The sequence below is a fragment of the Stegostoma tigrinum genome, chromosome 4 (genome assembly GCF_030684315.1).
Source record: "Stegostoma tigrinum isolate sSteTig4 chromosome 4, sSteTig4.hap1, whole genome shotgun sequence".
In the NCBI taxonomy this organism is placed as follows: domain Eukaryota; kingdom Metazoa; phylum Chordata; class Chondrichthyes; order Orectolobiformes; family Stegostomatidae; genus Stegostoma; species Stegostoma tigrinum.
The window spans coordinates 131,212,688-131,230,257 of NC_081357.1; the positions used below are offsets into that span (position 1 = coordinate 131,212,688).

The window sequence follows — 17,570 nt, forward strand, 5'->3', positions numbered from 1 at the left end:
ACCAGATCAATTAAGATGGATAGATTTCCTTTCCTGAAAGACTTGTGAGTTTGATAGGTATTTATAATGATTGATGATCATTGTCGTGGTGACTTATCTAGATTTACTTTCCAGACTTATTCACAGATATGGAATTCCTCTAGCTGCTGTGGTGGGACTTGAAGTCATGACCTCAGAGCATTACTTTGGGTGTCTGGATGACAAACTCAGCGGCATTACCACTAAGGACCCTCATGGTATTTCACCAGATTGCTGCGAGACATTTGCATTTATTTATTCATGGGATGTGGACATTTATTTCCCAAAAGGGAGATTAAGAGTCAGTCACATTTCTGTGGATCTGTAATTATGTGTAGGTCTGACCAGGTGAGGATAGCAGTTTGTTTTTCCTAAAGGAAGCGGTAATCCAGATGAACTTTTATGACCATCGATAACGGTTATGAGGTTGGCATGAGGTTGAGGCTTTTATAAAGCTCTAGTTAGGCCCCACTTAGGATACTGTGTCCAATCTTGGACCCCACACCTCAGGAAGGACATACTAACCCTGGAGCGTGTCCAGCAGAGATTCACACAGATGATCCCTGGAATGGTAGGTTTAACGTACGATGAACAGCTAAGGATCCTGGGATCGTATTCATTAGAGTTTGGAAGGTTGAGGGGAGATCTAATAGAAACTTACAATATAATGTATGGCTCAGAAAGGGTGGATGCTGGGAAGTTGTCTCCGTTAGGCGGGGAGACTAGGACCCGTGGGCACAGCCTTAAAATTAGAGGGGGTAAATTTAAAACTGAAATGGGACGACATTTCTTCAGCCAGAGAGTGGTGGGCTTGTGGAATTCATTGCCTCAGAGCGCAGTGGAGGCTGGGGCGTTGGATGCCTTCAAGGCAGAGATCGATAAATTCTTGATCTCACAAGGAATCAAGGGCTACAGGGAGAGTACAGGGAAGTGGAGTTGAAATGCCCATCAGCCATGATTAAATGGCAGAGTGGACTCGATGGGCCGAACGGCCTTACTTCCACTCCTATGTCTTATGGTCTTATGATGCTTGGCATTCATTCTAGTCATTACTAGACTAGATTTTAATTCCATAAATCCTAATCCATCTGTCATAGTGGGCTTTGAACCTATGCCTGTAACAGCATTTATTGCGGGTTATGCGTTACTAGCCTCGTGACATTCCCATTCTGCCGCGACACCACAAATTTCACTTTAGGTTCCTGCTATTCTAATGAATTAGTTTTCTTACAAGTTGACTATTGTTCCTCTCCCTGCCTCTATGTCCAGTATCATGCATAGTTCCATTCAGACTCACTATTACCAAGTCTATTTCACTTTCTCCAGTCCTAATTTTCTTTCCCTGGTTCCTTTACAAATTCATTTTGTACGTCATAGAAAACGACTTGCTCTGATAGAAGTTCTGTTTTCTTTCCTTGACTAACAGCCACTATTCTCCTCTTCTTGGCATTACCTTAAGTAAATGCTTTTAACGCTATTCACTTATTCCAGATAAAAGATGTTGCTATGGGACACCAAGCTGTACTTATCCTTTTTTAGGCTATGCAGAACATTCTTTGTTCAATACTACTCAGGTTTCATTTCTTCCTGTACACTGATGACTAATGCGGATTTTTGCTTCCTGTTTAAACTGAAAACATTCTTAACTATGTTCTAATTTCCAATGATTCTCAATCTATATATAGTCCATGTCAGATATTCATTTTCCTGCTCGCCCTTTCTTGTTCTGTTTCTCTGTCTCCTGCCAGTGCTATGAGCCAACATGGAAAATGTCAACTCACTTCTGAGTGAGCAGATATCTATCAGAGGCTCATTTCCTCCCTTACTACTTAGATGAATTTAAGCCTTTCTTCCGGTTTCTACAATCTTTTGTTACATTTAGTGTTATGGCTCCACCTTACATACTAGTGGTTTGTAAACGTCCTCCTTTCGTGGCAACACTTCACTGTATCCACTGCTTTTGTGGACCCCAGTTCTCACACAAAACTCCCTTCTGCTCACCTTTGTCCTTTGAGCTTATGCATTTAATGTCTAACAGCAATGGCCTAGTGGCATTATCGCTGGGCTCGTACTACAGTGGCCCAGGCTAGTGGCTTGGGGTTAAAATTATATCAGAAATAATGGGAACTGCAGATGCTGGAGAATCCGAGATAACAAAGTGTGGAGCTGGATGAACACAGCAGGCCAAGCAGCATCTCAGGAGCACAAAAGCTGACGTTTCGGGCCTAGACCCTTCATCAGACCTCTGATGAAGGGTCTAGGCCCGAAACGTCAGCTTTTGTGCTCCTGAGATGCTGCTTGGCCTGCTGTGTTCATCCAGCTTCACACTTTGCAATCTTATAGTGGCCTGGGGTTATGGTTTTGAATCCTACCATGGCAAATGGTGAAATATGAATGCAATTTTAAAAATTTAGAAATAATAAAGCTGGATTAATGGCAATCAGGTAACTTTTAACAATCATCATAAAAGCCCATCTGGTTCAGCAATGTGGCCTACATGTAACTCCAGATGCACAGATCTGTGGATGATTCTTAACTACTCTCAGGGCAATTAGTGACGGGCAATCAATGCTGTTTAGCCAGTGATACCCACATCCCATGAACAAATTTAGAAGATATGTCATGTATAATTTGATTATATTTCCAAGAAGTGCTGTCTCTCCTCAGTGTAATCAATCTCTCTATAATACTTCCTGCAGTCTTTCTCCATTTAAATATTATTCAATTCCTTGATTCTTCTTGCAAAAAGTACAAAATCTTACCTTTTTACAGTTTTATAGCCACTTGTTTAGCCTGTCTATATCCCTTGTAGATTCATTGTACCATTCTCAGTGCTTACCATGTCACCTATTTTTGTGTCATCAATAAACTTAACTAAAGCACATTCACTTTCCTTGCCCAGGTCATGAATACACATTGTAAGTTATCGTGGTGCCAGCACTGATGCAACGATATTCCATTGATTACATGTTGCCATTTGAAAATGCCATCTGTTATCCCAGCCTCTATCCTCTAGTCACTAACCAACTCATTTATCTCTGCTATCTTCCATCATCCCAGCTACCAGCCTCCTTGTACTGACACTCTACCATTTAACCATAGTTGAGCCAACATTTCTATACTTACTTCCTCCATACTGAAGGGGTCACATATTTCATTCACTTGGCAATGCAGTTTATCAGTGGGAATTTCCCTATAATAGGTAAATGCTGTGTTGAACAACTCTACTGACACAAAAGTACTGGAACAGCATCCCCGTCCACACATACCAGAGGAAAGAAAACCTGTCCCAAATCCTGAAGATGGGCTGTCTTCCAAGAAAGTATCTTCAAGAACACTCAAGGAGACCATCCCATCTGCAGCAGTCATTTGAACAGAAGGCTCAAAGAACAGGACTAAAAAAATTTAAGAGAACACTTAATCCTGTGGATGCCAAGGAAACAATGTTGGATCACTTTTCCCAGAAACCCCTGGGTATTTAGTCATCCTCACCCCAGCTGTCAGCTAGCTCGATATTTGCAAAGGGTTGAAGTTGGACACATAGTTAAATTGTGCAGAGGGAGAGGAGAAGTGCAGAGTTCTACTGTCCATCCCCAACCAGAACCGGAAGGATCACTGTAAACAGGAGAACAAGACTTCTCATGAGTTCCAGGCAGAAATTTTACATTTCACTCTTCCCCACACCAAGAATGTTAATATTTGCAGCTCATCCATCTGCTGGTCTCCCACAACCCTCTGATGTAGCGTTGGCGCATCCACACATAGCAGTAGGATTGGCAGGTTAATATTTCAGGCACGGATTCACAGAGCTGTCCAGAAGGACCCAATTTTCTTAGATTCCTTCCTGAAAGAATGATTTTATTGGTCTAAGCTTGAAGCCAGAAACCTTGGGTTTGCTTATCCTGTCCTCCTTATGCACGTTTGGATGACAACCCAACCAATTTAGCAGGAAATTTGGTACTGAAGCAAACTGTTGACTTTGCTTGATAGATATTTTTAAGTGGTCATAATATGCTGTAATTTCTGGGATCAATTTAGTCAATATCTCAACATTTATAGACTCATAGACTTAATGGTACAGGAGGAGGCCATTTAGCTCAACTTATCTGTGCTGGGCAAGAAAAAAAGCTGCCTGCAAGAATCCCACATTCCAGCTATTGGCCTGATGTCCCAGAGGTCAGAGCAACAAAAATCAATATCTCAATACTGCTTAAATGTTACAAGAGGTTCTAATCAACCACTTTTTCAGGCAGTGGATTTCAAATCGCCCCTATCATATTCTGGGTGAAAGCATTTCTCCTCAACTTTCCACTCACCGTCTAACTCTTAGCTTAAACCTATGCCCCTGATTACTGACCTCTCTACTACAGGGAAAAGTGTCTTTCTATCCACTCTATCTATGCTTCACTTAATCTTATACACCTCTACCAGATCCCCACTCAACCATCACTGCTCCAAGGCAAAATAACCCCAGTCTATCCAATCTTCCCTCATCGTTCAGACTCGTGGGCCTAGGTAGTATCCAGGTGAATCTCCTCTGTACCTTCTCCAGTGCAATCACATCATTTCTATCATGGTGCCCGGAACATCACATAGTACTCCAGCTTTGGCCTAACCAAAGTCTTGATCAGTTCCAGCATAATCTCTTTGCTTTTGTACTCTGCACCTCAGCTATTCAAGGCAAATATCCCAAATAACTTCTTAACCATCTTTTATTTAGACATGAGAAGAAGGGTGAAGTGTTTAAGGACTGTTATTGATACCCTAATTGTCTGTCTGTTTGACATTGATTCATTGTAGACGCAGCAGCATCTTTTCAAAATACATTTCTGAATAAGTAATTCTCTTTGTACTTCCACATTTACCATCAGGTTGCAGGTTTTGTGTATATTATGTACTGGGTGAATGGATGTGGAATGGGAATGAGTTGGCATAGAAGGATCTTGAGGCCACAGGGAATGGCATGTATTTGTATAAATTTGACATGGAGTGTATGAGGGACCATGAGGATTGGCAGGGGGAAGGTGGGTCGGATAATGAGGCAGAATGAGGGAAAAGGAACTTCTGAGGAAGGGTCACCGGACCCGAAACGTTAACTCTGATTTTCTCTTCATAGATGCTACCAGACCTGCTAAGCTTTTCCAGCAACTTCTGTTTTTCATTTTTAGTTTCAACTAGTCGGAGAATCTAGGACCAGTCAGAATAATCTCAGAATAATGGTCTTTTAAGATAGAGATGAGGAGGAATTTCTTCTTTCAAAGGCTAGTAAATTTGTGGAATTCTTTACACAGAGGGCTAAAAAGGCTGGGTCATTAAGCATGTTGAAGGATGAGACAGACAGATTTTTAATCAGTAAGGGAATCGAGGGCTATGGGTAAAAGGAGGAAAGTAGATCTGAGGATTATCAGATCAGCTATGATGTCTTCGAATAGTGGGGCAGATGCTGAGGGACTGAATGGCCTATTTCTGCTCATTTGTCTTATAGCCCATTTCTGCCAATACTGTTTTTCACGTTGACACCTCTATCATCATTTACCTTTCAACTTGACAAGCTCCTATTTGCTATCCTGGTCTGAACTACAATCAACATCTAACTTATAGGAAGACTATTTTTTAACATTCTGTACTTTGTACTCTGTTTGTAAATACATGGTTCTGAGGGTGGAAATGAAATAGCAGAAAAATAGAGATAACAAGGTGTAGAGCTGGATGAACACAGCTTTCCTGCTCCTGTGATGCTGCTTGGCCTGCTGTGTTCATCCAGCTCTACACCTTGTTATCTCAGATTCTTCAGCATCTGCAGTTCCTACTATCTCTGAAGCAGGAAAATAGAGATGTTGAAAATGATAAATATAACATGTACTTTACTAAAAAAATTGTTGTTTCACAAATGTTAATGTAACTTGCGCTCTAACTATCCATACAGTATATGATATTTCATTATTCACTCTCGTACATCTTCCAATGTCTTCTAAATATTTAACAAACACTGCAAAGTAGCTTTTAATTGTTGCAAGCTTTCAATCCAGCTGAATAATTCCACTAATTTCATCTTCACAATCTTCAGATATGGAAATTTTTCAGTAGTTGTTGAAAATCCTATACAATTATCCCCATTGTTCAGCCTTTCTCCATAATCTTAGCTGCTTCATCAAAACATTCCAGTAACTTACTGAGCCATAACCGCATGTTTCGAGATTCAAGTGAACCTTGCAGTCAGTGGGATCTCTGCATGAACCTTAGTATCCTGTAAAATGCTCACATGGCATCTCCCCCGCACTAATATTGGCCTAAACTTGTGTAAAAATTCTCCAAGTTTTTTGTTCTTTCCTTTATGATGACCAGAATTAAATCATTCCATGTTGTGCCGCTGAGCATACTATCTTGGAAAATGTCTTTTTTTAACGCTATTGACAAAACAAATTGTTTTTGCCTGACATTCTTCTGTCATTTTAACAGAGGTATGACCAGGTTTATTTTAAACTGAGTCACTCCCTCTTAATATATCCTGCAGAGGAAAATGTACATAATCTTGTTAACTTTTTGGTCACCTAATGTTAATTTCTGAGTAAATTTGTTTATGGAGATCCTAAACACCATGTGTATTCCCAACATTAGAGATAGGGTACTCCCTTCAATTATGACCACTTGATCCATCTCATCCCATGATATCACAACACTCCTACAAAGGCTCCTGATGGTACTGCCAACAATCCGAAGTAGGGATCCAATGGGAGGGTGCAGTAATGTCACTGGACTAGTGACCCAGAGGTTAAACTGATGCATTGGGATGTGGGTGTGAATCCCACCACATCAGAAGGTGAATTAAGGTTTAGCTAAAAGGTAACTGTGTGTTGAACACTGGGGGAAAATAAAGCCCAATCAGATCCACTAATGTTCTTTCATGAAGGAAATCTGCCATCCTGTCTTATCAAGGTGGATCATTTCAGAGTTAATGGCTGGTCCTTTCAGCATAAATCTGGGGGAACTGGTAGCCATGATGCAGAGGTGCCGGTGTTGGACTGGGATGGGCAAGGTCAGAAATCACGTGATGCCAGGTTACAGTCCAACAGGTTTATGTGAAATCACAAGCTTTCAGAACGCTGTTCCTTCTCAGCTGAAATCAAACTATTTTCTAAACGGGGAAAGGCTTCAGAAATTTGAAGCTCAAAAGTACTTGGGAGTCCGAATTCGAGATTCTCTTAAGATTAACATTCAAGGTTCAGTTGGCAGCTAGGTAATAAATACAATGTTAGCATTCATTTCTAGAGGGCTAGAATACAAGAGCAGAGATGTACTGCTGCGGCTGTATACGGTTCTGGTCAGACTGCATTTGGAATATTGTGAGCTGTTTTCAATCTCATATCTAGGAAAGGACGTACTGCCGCTGTGGGTGTTCCAGAGGAGCTTTAAAAGATGATTGTGAGCATGTAGGGCTTGTCATGTGAGGAGTGGTTAGGGACCCTGGGTCTGTACTCACGTTGAAACTTACAGAATACTGAGAGGTCTAGACAGAGCAGACATGGAGAAGATGTTTCCACTAGCAGCAGACATTAGGACCCGAGGGCACAGCCTCAGGGCGAATCGATAACCCATTAGAACAGAGAAGAGGAGGAATTTCTTCAGCCAGAGGGTGGTGAATCTGTGACTCATTGTCACAGAGGGCTGTGGGAGCCAGTAATTGAGTGTATTTAGTGATAAGGGGATCAAGCATTATAGGGAGAAGGTAGGAGAATGGGGTGAGAAACATAGCAGCTATGACTGAATGGTGGAGCACACTCAATGGGCTGAATAGCCTAATTATGCTCTTTTATCTTCCAGTCTATGATCTAATTTCATGAATATTTGTGTGGCTTAATTCTTGCAACTGCACACAGTGAGTAAATAAGGAATCAACAATTTAACATCCTTTTAAAAATTTAAATGCCTCTAGTAGTCAAATAAGGAGATGAAGAACAGAAAAAAATGTGACTTTTTTCTCACCTGGTTGCAACAAGATACATTTCATTTAGTTCATTGTTCTGCTATTTGATGTCTGCTTATGTAAAGCTAATTTAGCACTGCAGTCTGAGACATGACTTTATACAAAACTGCCCATTACTGAGACCCTCAGCAAAATGCTCAACTCCCTCAGCCATAAATTCCCATGATCCTCAGACCGAACACCACCTGCCAAGCCAAATTCAGCTCCCCTCCCCATCCCCAGGTATCCAACACCTCCCGACAAAGTAACTTCCCCCAGGGAACCACCTGACCTGAAGTAACTCACCTCTCCCACTGATACCTATGATCCAAACAACCAACCTTGAAAATCTATAACACCCCAGTGACCCACCTTAATCCCTTACCCACTTGCTGCCATTCTAACCCCTTGGCCATCACCCACCATCCCCATCACAACCTACCTGGCCCTTGTACTTGTCAGGTACCTGGCATCATAACACCTACCCACTTGGCACTCTACCACTCCACCTAAACACCACCCCATCCTCTCATCTGCCTGGCATTCCACCACACTCTAAACACAGCTGCCACCCTAACCCCCTACCCACCTGCACTTTAATACCCCATTCAAGTGGCAACCTGCACCCACACGCACCTGCCACCCTATCCCCTCATTTACCTCCTCTCTGTAGCTTCCACAGTGGCCTTTGGCCCTTTAAACTACAACCTATGGCTACTGCTGCCATCTAAGAGAGTTGTGGTTTCATCACCAAACCACTCTGTTGGACTGAGCTGCTTCAATTGGGTCCATATGTTCACTTAGAAAAGTCCGCCAAAGGGAAAAGAGCAACATTTAATCTGATCTGCATCGGAAATAGGGATTCTGACACAGAACAGAAGCTTCACGTTCATAACACAAAACAGTATGATGATTACTGACTTTGTACAAAAACCTGATAGCATTTTGGTAGTTGTTGGGGTTTTCTGAAGCAGCTATACATCTCTTCCCATTACAGCAAAACATTTGAGTTCTCTCTCTCTGCAAGAATTTTCTCCTGATGATGTTCCCACCTGGACTGGAGAATTGCAAGTGAGGCAACCTATTTTACTGAATTTGCCCATGTCAAGGGTGTGTTTATGCATTGTTACTATATTGGAACAGTTTCTGTTTATTAGTTAAATAATATATTGTTCTGCTGAGTTTTTCTTCATTGCTTTGTTTGTATTTTAACTGTAGAATAAGAATTAAGTGTGTTTTGCTTACAGCCGAGTAGCATAACCAATCTAATTACATCTGAAACACAGCACCTGACACTTGCCTTTAAATAAGAAAAAGTTAGGGTCGAGACTATGTCCTTGATGCATCTGAAAGGGTTTGGTCTGCTACAGAGGGTGAAGATAGATAAGTCCCCTGGGCCGGATGGGATTTATCCTAGGATTCTCTGGGGCCAGGGAGGAGATTGCTGAGCCTTTGGCATTGATCTTTAACTCGTCATTGTCTACAGGAATAGTGCCAGAAGACTGGAGGATAGCAAATGTGGTTCCCCTGTTCAAGAAGGTAATTATAGACCAGCGAGCCTTACTTCAGTTGTTGGTAAAGTGTTGGAAAAGGTTATAAGAGATAGGATTTATAATCATCTAGAAAAGAATAAATTGATTATGGATAGTCAGCACGGTTTTGTGAAGGGTAGGTCGTGCCTCACAAACCTTATTGAGCTCTTTGTGAAGGTGGCCAAACAGGTAGATGAGAGTAAACTGGTTGATGTGGTGTATATGGATTTCAGCAAGGCGTTCGACAAGGTTTCGCACAGTAGGCTACTGTACAAAATGCGGAGGAACGGGATTGTGGGAGATATAGCAGTTTGGATCGGAAATTGGGTTACTGCAAGAAGACAGAGGGTGGTAGTTGATGGGAAATGTTCATCCTGGAGACCAGTTACTAGTCGTGTACCGCAAGGGTCGGTGTTGGGTCCACTGCTGTTTGTCATTTTTATAAATGACCTGGATGAGGGCGTAGAAGGATAGGTTAGTAAATTTGCAGATGACACTAAGGTCGGTGGAGTCGTGGATAGTGACGAAGGATGCTGTAGGTTGCAGAGAGACATAGACAAGCTGCACAGCTGGGCTGAGAGGTGGCAAATGGAGTTTAATGTGGACAAGTGTGAGGTGATGCACTTTGGTAGGAGTAACCGGAAAGCAAAGTACAGGGCTAATGGTAAGATTCTTGGTAGTGTAGATGAGCAGAGAGATCTCGGTGTCCATGTACACAGATCCTCGAAAGTTGCCACCCAGGTTGACAGGGCTGTTAAGAAGGCATACAGTGTTTTAGCTTTTATTAATAGAGGGATCGCGTTTCCGGAACCACGAGGTTATGCTGCAGCTGTACAAAACTCTGGTGTGGCCGCACTTGGAGTATTGCGTACAGTTCTGGTCACTGCATTATGAGAAGGATGTGGAAGCTTTGGAAAGTGTACAGAGAGATTTACTAGGATGTTGCCTGGTATGGAGGGAAGGTCTTACGAGGAAAGGCTAACGGACTTGAGGCTGTTTTCATTAGAGAGAAGGTTGAGAGGTGACTTAATTGAAACATAAAATAATCAGAGGGTTAGATAGGGTGGATAGGGAGAGCCTTTTTCCTAGGATGGTGACAGCGAGCACGAGGGGGCATAGCTTTAAATTGAGGGGTGAAAGATATAGGACAGATGTCAGAGGTAGTTTCTTTACTCAGAGAGTAGTGAGGGAATGGAACGCTTTGCCTGCAACGGTAGTAGATTCACCAACTTTAGGTGCATTTAAGTCGTCATTGGATAAGCATATGGACGTGCATGGAATAGTGTAGGTTAGATGGGCTTGAGTTCGGTATGACAGGTCGGCACAACATCGAGGGCTGAAGGGCCTGTACTGTGCTGTAATGTTCTATGTTCTACAAGGGCTTTTAATAATTTTAAGGCCAACTTCGACAGTGTAAATTTATTCAAGGTATCTAAATTTTGATACGGCATGTGGTTTGTGATTTTGTCCAGCTGTAATGTGAGACAATCCAAAGGGGTGAGACAGACCACGCTGTTGGCAGAAAGTAGAAACATGAAGTTCAAGATGAATGTGAATTCACAGGAATCTTTCTTATTCATTCACAGGATGCAGGTGTCCCTGGTCAGGCAAACTTTGACTGCCCATCCCTAATTGCCCAGAGGGTAGATTTGGCAGATTACATATGAAATGGTAACCATAGCAAAGAAGGAAAGAGACCAAACAATTTAATAATTAGGTCAATATAACTGTACATTCAGATTTACCAATGAATAAAATGCTGATCTGTAGATTGAAGAGTATGAGAATGTAATGTTTGCTTTGTAGAGATAATAAAATGTGAGGCTGGATGAACACAGCAGGCCAAGCAGCATCTCAGGAGCACAAAAGCTGACGTTTCGGGCCTAGACCCTCTCTGATGAAGGGTCTAGGCCCGAAATGTCAGCTTTTGTGCTCCTGAGATGCTGCTTGGCCTGCTGTGTTCATCCAGCCTCACATTTTATTATCTTGGCATTCTCCAGCATCTGCAGTTCCCATTATCTCTGATGTTTGCTTTGTAGCTAGCTTTGGCGAGATTACATTTGGTGTGTAATATTTAGTCTCAGTATTGCAGGAAAGATGTATAATTGTTTGAGGTATGTTACAAAGACATGCCCAGGTTAAATATTAACTTTTAATTCTCAAACAAAAGCAACATACTGCAGGTGCAGGAAATCTGCATCAAAAACAGAAAATTCTGAAGGAATTCAGCAGGTCTGGCAGCATCTGTGCAGACAGAGAGAGAGTGAGAAAGAGAGAAAGAAGTCATATTGGACTCGCTCCACAGATACTGCCAGATATGATGGGTTTTTTTCCAGCAATGTGTTTTTTGCATCAATTTTTAATTCCTCAGCTGACTTTATACCTTTTCAACAAAAAAGTTTTTCATGAAAATACTCACATTAAATTTAAAAAGGTTATCAATTCACATTACTGTTGTAGCCCACGTTCCAGGTGGTTGGGCTGGAGACACCAGGCCCATGAAGACTCCACTAAAGACAATTAACATTTAAAGAGTTTTGAACAATATTCTCCCCGCCTCGTCAAATGTGAAGTTTCTAATTCAAGCAGGGAAGAATGAACTGTGCAGCGGACTAAAAAGCTGGGACTTCGTTTAAGATGTCTGTACAGATGTGAGCTTTGAAAGCTACCTCTTTGAAAACAAAATGGATTGTTAAACTCCTGATGGCAGTTGGAATGAAACCATGTGACCAATCAACTTTGTCCGTGCTGACTGAAGAGATATTTTAGGGAAGGTGACGCTGCTCTCTCTCTCTCTCTCTCTCTCTCTGCCTCCACCTACAATGGCACCCTGTTTGATGAAGGGTCTAAGGAAGGGTCACTGGACCCGAAACATTAACTCTGATTTCTCTTCACAGATATTTTAGGGAAGGTGACGCTGCTCTCTCTCTCTCTCTCTCTCTCTCTGCCTCCACCTACAATGGCACCCTGTTTGATGAAGGGTCTAAGGAAGGGTCACTGGACCCGAAACATTAACTCTGATTTCTCTTCACAGATATTTTAGGGAAGGTGACGCTGCTCTCTCTCTCTCTCTCTCTCTCTCTCTCTCTGCCTCCACCTACAATGGCACCCTGTTTGATGAAGGGTCTAAGGAAGGGTCACTGGACCCGAAACATTAACTCTGATTTCTCTTCACAGATTCTGCCAGAGCCACTTAGCTTTTGTTGTTGTTTCTGATCTGCAGCATCTGCAGTTCTTTGACTTTTACCCTGTTTGATGAATTTGATCACGTCCATGTTCCCACAAACAGATAGAACACTTTTAAACGAAGACACCAGTTTCCACAGCAGTGTTTCCAGAAGGAGGATGAGACATCAGACTATAACCCTACACAGCCAGCTAAGAATGAAATAGCCACACAGCCAGTCCAGACATCTACAAATCATCTCCAACCAGGAAACTCTTTCTTACCTTTCTAATCACTGAACTTTAATCTGACCAAAGTTAACCTGCTGTTCTCAGTGATATGTACATGTGTATTTTTAGTTCAAATGTGCTTATGTCCAGGTATGAGACAACAAGTCAGGGCCTATTTTTACCATTCTAATATATCTACATATTTACTATTTATATAGCATAATATAATTTATCCCTCACGTGATTAGTTCCAAAAAAACCTGCCTGGTTAAATCTTTACACATTTCCAAATATAGTCAAGCACACACTGAATGGGAATTCATCCTTTTGGAATTCTAACCTCCCGTTACAATCAAACTGGGAGTGAGAAAAACAGAATGACTGCTTCCCTCCTCACATTTTAACCAGCTGTACAGAACAGGATAACAAGGCTGGTAGCTGGAGTCAGTGGAACTTTTACCCAGTGATAGGAGCACACAGATCTTTAAGCTTTATAGAGAATGGGAATTTACTAAAGCTTTTCCATGAGCCACAGGATACGAAGACCAGGGCACTTGAACTTTGAGAGTGCTGAAAGGAAATAAGAAACCTCAGTTATAGTTTATTTACTAAGCAGCTGACAGAATTGAGGAGCAGATTAATGGCAGTGCAGGAGCCGAAGACAATAGATACTGTTAAAAGACACTATGAATTCCAATTCTGAAATGGAATATAGGCTAGTCGCTCAGCAATCATAGCTAAAAATCAAACATGGCAAGTTTGTAAGGACAATATGAATGGACAAAGTCTTCTCCTGCACAAAATGTTGCTATTAACTAAGGTTATTAGACAATCCTTCCATTCTCCACATGCTTGAATACAGATTTTGCATTTTTTTGACACCCCTTCAAACAAATAAACATATAAAACAACAGTTGATTTCCACAACTTCTCGTTTGACAGAAGAGTTCATTGAAAATACCACAGACGATGTTTATTGCACAATGACTGTTAACTTACATGAATAAATCCAGTTCTGCTCACATCGTGCAGCACTCATTATGATACAAGAAGATGCAGCTTAATGGCGTATCATTCTGAAACAAGTGTGTTATACATCAGGAAAGAAAGCAAAATACTGCAGATGCTGTAAATCTGAAATAAAAACAGAAAAGGCAGGAAAGACTCAGCAGATCAGACAGCATCTGTGGAATTTATGTCAACAATTCTGATCAATGACCACTCATCAGAGCTGGGAGATGTTGCAGATGGGCAGTTTATAAGGTGGAACAGAAGTAGGAAACGGGGTCCAAAGAAAATAAATGATCTGTTTTTGGATGGAGCACGGGAGATGATTAAACAACAGAAATACTAATGATTGACAAAAGGAGGCAATAATTACAGAACTAAAAATATGCATCTTAGGTGCAGACAATGTATAAATCATTGTAACAGAGTAGCACACGAGAGGGTACACAGGAAATCCGGTAAAATGGAGAAAACTACACTGGCCGAGGAGTATGATGGAGAAGAAAGGTCACATTCAGGACAACTGACCATCTCACCCAGGCATCATTAAGAGATCCCCAATTATCCCACAACTACAACTGCAGTGCAAAGTTTGCGCACTGCTACCTTTTGTGACTTTGACACAAGGCATTCATATTGAACTAGTTTGACTGTGCCAATAAGTTTGTTTTTTATTTTCTCATTAACTGCAAAACTTGTTGGCTTAGTCCAGCATATCCCATACTTTTCCCACCGAGGTCTCAAGGCTTATAAACCATTACAACCCTTAGTGGGAACAGTAAAAGTGAAGATGTGTTGGAGCAGGAGCATAGCTGTTGTAAATTCATCAGAACTTGACAGTAGCCTTTGCTGCCTTAGATCTCATAATTCCAGCCTTAAAGCTTGTTACACTGGGTCCCAACTCCCACTCCAGGAAGACTGTAAGATATATGAGCAAAATTAGGCCATTCAGCCCATCAAGTCTTCTCTGCCATTCCATTATGGCTGAAATGTTTCTCAACTCCATTCTCCTGCCTTCTCCCTGTAACCCTTGATCCCCATACTAATCTAGAACCTACATATCTCTGTCTTAAAGACACTTAATGACTTGGTCTCCACAGCAGTCTGCGACAATGAATCCCACAGAATCACCACCCTCTGGCTGAAGAAATTCCTCCTCATCTCAGTTCTAAAGGGTTGTCCTTTCACCCAGAGGCTGTGCCCTTTGGTGGCATTTGAAGCCTCGACCAAAAGATGTCTTGAACAGAATGCACTGTATTGTTTTTTTCATTTCATGCTGCGGACTGAAGTTTCACAATGACAGAGAGGAGGTCAATAGGGGTGCGTTCAAATTGCACACCCAAGGTTCACATGGGCAGCTGCCTGAATAAAACAGCAGCCTCCCACAGTCATGTTTGTATTTGTTTTGTCAGCTGGGAATGGAAAACATGATGTCTGCACTTTAGACCTGGATGCTGTAGGTCTAGACTTTGTGAAGCTGCTTGGGTAAAAAAGGAACCCTCTTGAGTATGATCCTGAGAAACCTCTGGAAGGGGGAGGGGATTCAGCTGCCCTTTGGGAGAGGTGATGTACCATTTGAGATCGGCTATTTTGACTCACAATTGTGCACAGAAAGTGCTTAACTGCTTTGGGACTATTGAGAGAGCTATCAAAATGGACTTCCAACAGTGTGGTTATAAGGAAGTGTAAACAGAGATCATACAAAATACCAAAGAGACCTGTCCACAGTGTTAGAAACAAATTGGTGCTTGCTGCTTTACTTTGATATTTTAATACTTGACTACAGCTATATGACAGATTTCACAACCATTCTTTATCACAGTGGGATGCCTGCTATTTCAAAATATGACTGACAGCTCCAAGTGGTGATTAACTGTTTGAAGTGGGGCCATGAGTTCTAATGCTTAGTTTTGTAAGGCATTAACGTAAGTTAAATGGAGAGAACGAGTTAAAAACGTTATCTTATTTCATCTCAGTATGGATCCTGTGTTAGGCCATGATGGATAGTGGATGATTTGCTATTATAGATATAGGAGGAAAGTGTGATGGATGGGGGTATGGGCTATAAAGGGCTGTGTCATGGATGGAGGAACCTGAAGTTGGAGGAGGACCGTACGGCATGGATGAGCTTGGTGAGTGTGTAGGAGGTGATGGGAGTCTTATAGGTGAGGAATGAACAGCTGTTTTATTTAAGGAGTGATATGCAGCTTCCTATGCAAAATCCAAAATTCCAGGTCACTTTCTCTAAGGTCAAGTGTTTGGAGCTGAGAATTCTGCGTTCCTGATGTGGGAGTGAAAGTTCAACCTGTGATGCTCTACCCAACCACCTTGTCTAATACCCATTATGACCACAGCACTGTAATTTTAAATGCTAATCCTTTCAGTGAAAATAAAATGTGCATGTTGCTACAAGGCTTTCCACCAAACAAACCAGGAAACATCAAGCTATGGAAATAGACTGAAAATGGCAAGCTCTTGAGAAAAGCATTAAAATCTGACCAAATGCAGACCACTGTTGAGAAAATGCAGTATTTCATTTTACAGCCATGAGATTATTAAGCACGAGGAATGGTCTCAGTGAATGAACCCAGGAAATGTAACATCACTTTTCAAGAAGGGATGGAGAGAGGAAACAAGGAACTACAGGCTATTTGGCATAATATCAATCATTACTAAGGAAGTCATAACAACATAGTTGATAAAGTGTCTAAATACAACAAAACACCATGTTTTCAGAAAAGAGAACTGAGTTTGACACTTATTAAAGTTGTTTTTAGAACATAGAACATAGAAAAGTACAGCACAGTACAGACCCTTCGGCCCACGATGTTGTGCCGTGGAATAATCCTAATCCAAAACTAAAATAACCTAACCTACATTCCTCTCAATTCACTGCTGTCCATGTGCATGTCCAGCAGTCACTTAAATGTCGCTAATGACTCCGCTTCCACAACGTTTTTGAGGATGTAACCATTGGGATATTGCTTTAGTTGCTTGAAAACTGATTAACATAATACCGAATATATTAATAGTTTATTAAAGATCATGACAGGAGGTGATGCAAGCAGTTGGAGTGTTGTTAGTCAGTAGGTGGTATGCATTTGGAAGAACTCTCCCAAGTCTTTTACTTCTTCTTCTAAAGAACTCTCAATTTAATTTATTAATCATTGTTGCCATTTTTGCTTTGTTTATGTTTGAACCAATAATATAAAAGTCAACAGTAAGGTGGATAATGGGGAATCTGTAGTTGTAATATATTTCAAAAACACATTTGATAAATTGTTGTACATAATAAGGACCAGTGGACTGTGGGTAATGTATTAGCTTGGTTAATAAACAGGAGACATAAAATAAGAATGAACACAGCATTTTCAAATTGGTAGGATCTGAATATGAGAGTATCTCAAGGATCAGTGCTGGAGCCTAAGCGCTCTGCAACCTATATTAATGATATTGATAAGGAGACAGAATGTAGAGGATTTAATTTTGTTGATACAAAGCTAAGCAGAAAGGTAAGCCGTGGTGAGAACACAAGGAGGCAGCAAACTTCAAGAGAAGTTAATTGTTTGGTCAACTTGCTAGCAAATGTGGCACAATGCAAGGAAGGATGAGGTTATTCACTTTGGCTAAAACAGAATTAAACAGATGGCCAT

General features: G+C 41.3%; 1 protein-coding gene across 4 annotated transcripts in view; it reads right to left on the minus strand.

Annotated features, from left to right (window-relative positions):
• Nucleotides 1-17,570, minus strand: part of LOC125452495 (putative Polycomb group protein ASXL2) — a 277,746-nt gene that overhangs the window by 208,180 nt on the left and 51,996 nt on the right. Inside the window, exon 1 of one of the 4 annotated variants that reach the window (XM_048530998.2) lies at nucleotides 13,909-13,923. The exons of the other annotated variants lie outside the window; for them this stretch is intronic. The gene's annotated coding sequence lies outside the window, so the exon portion shown is untranslated. Of the gene's footprint in view, nucleotides 1-13,908; nucleotides 13,924-17,570 lie in introns of those variants that run through there. 4 annotated transcript variants of the gene reach the window in all.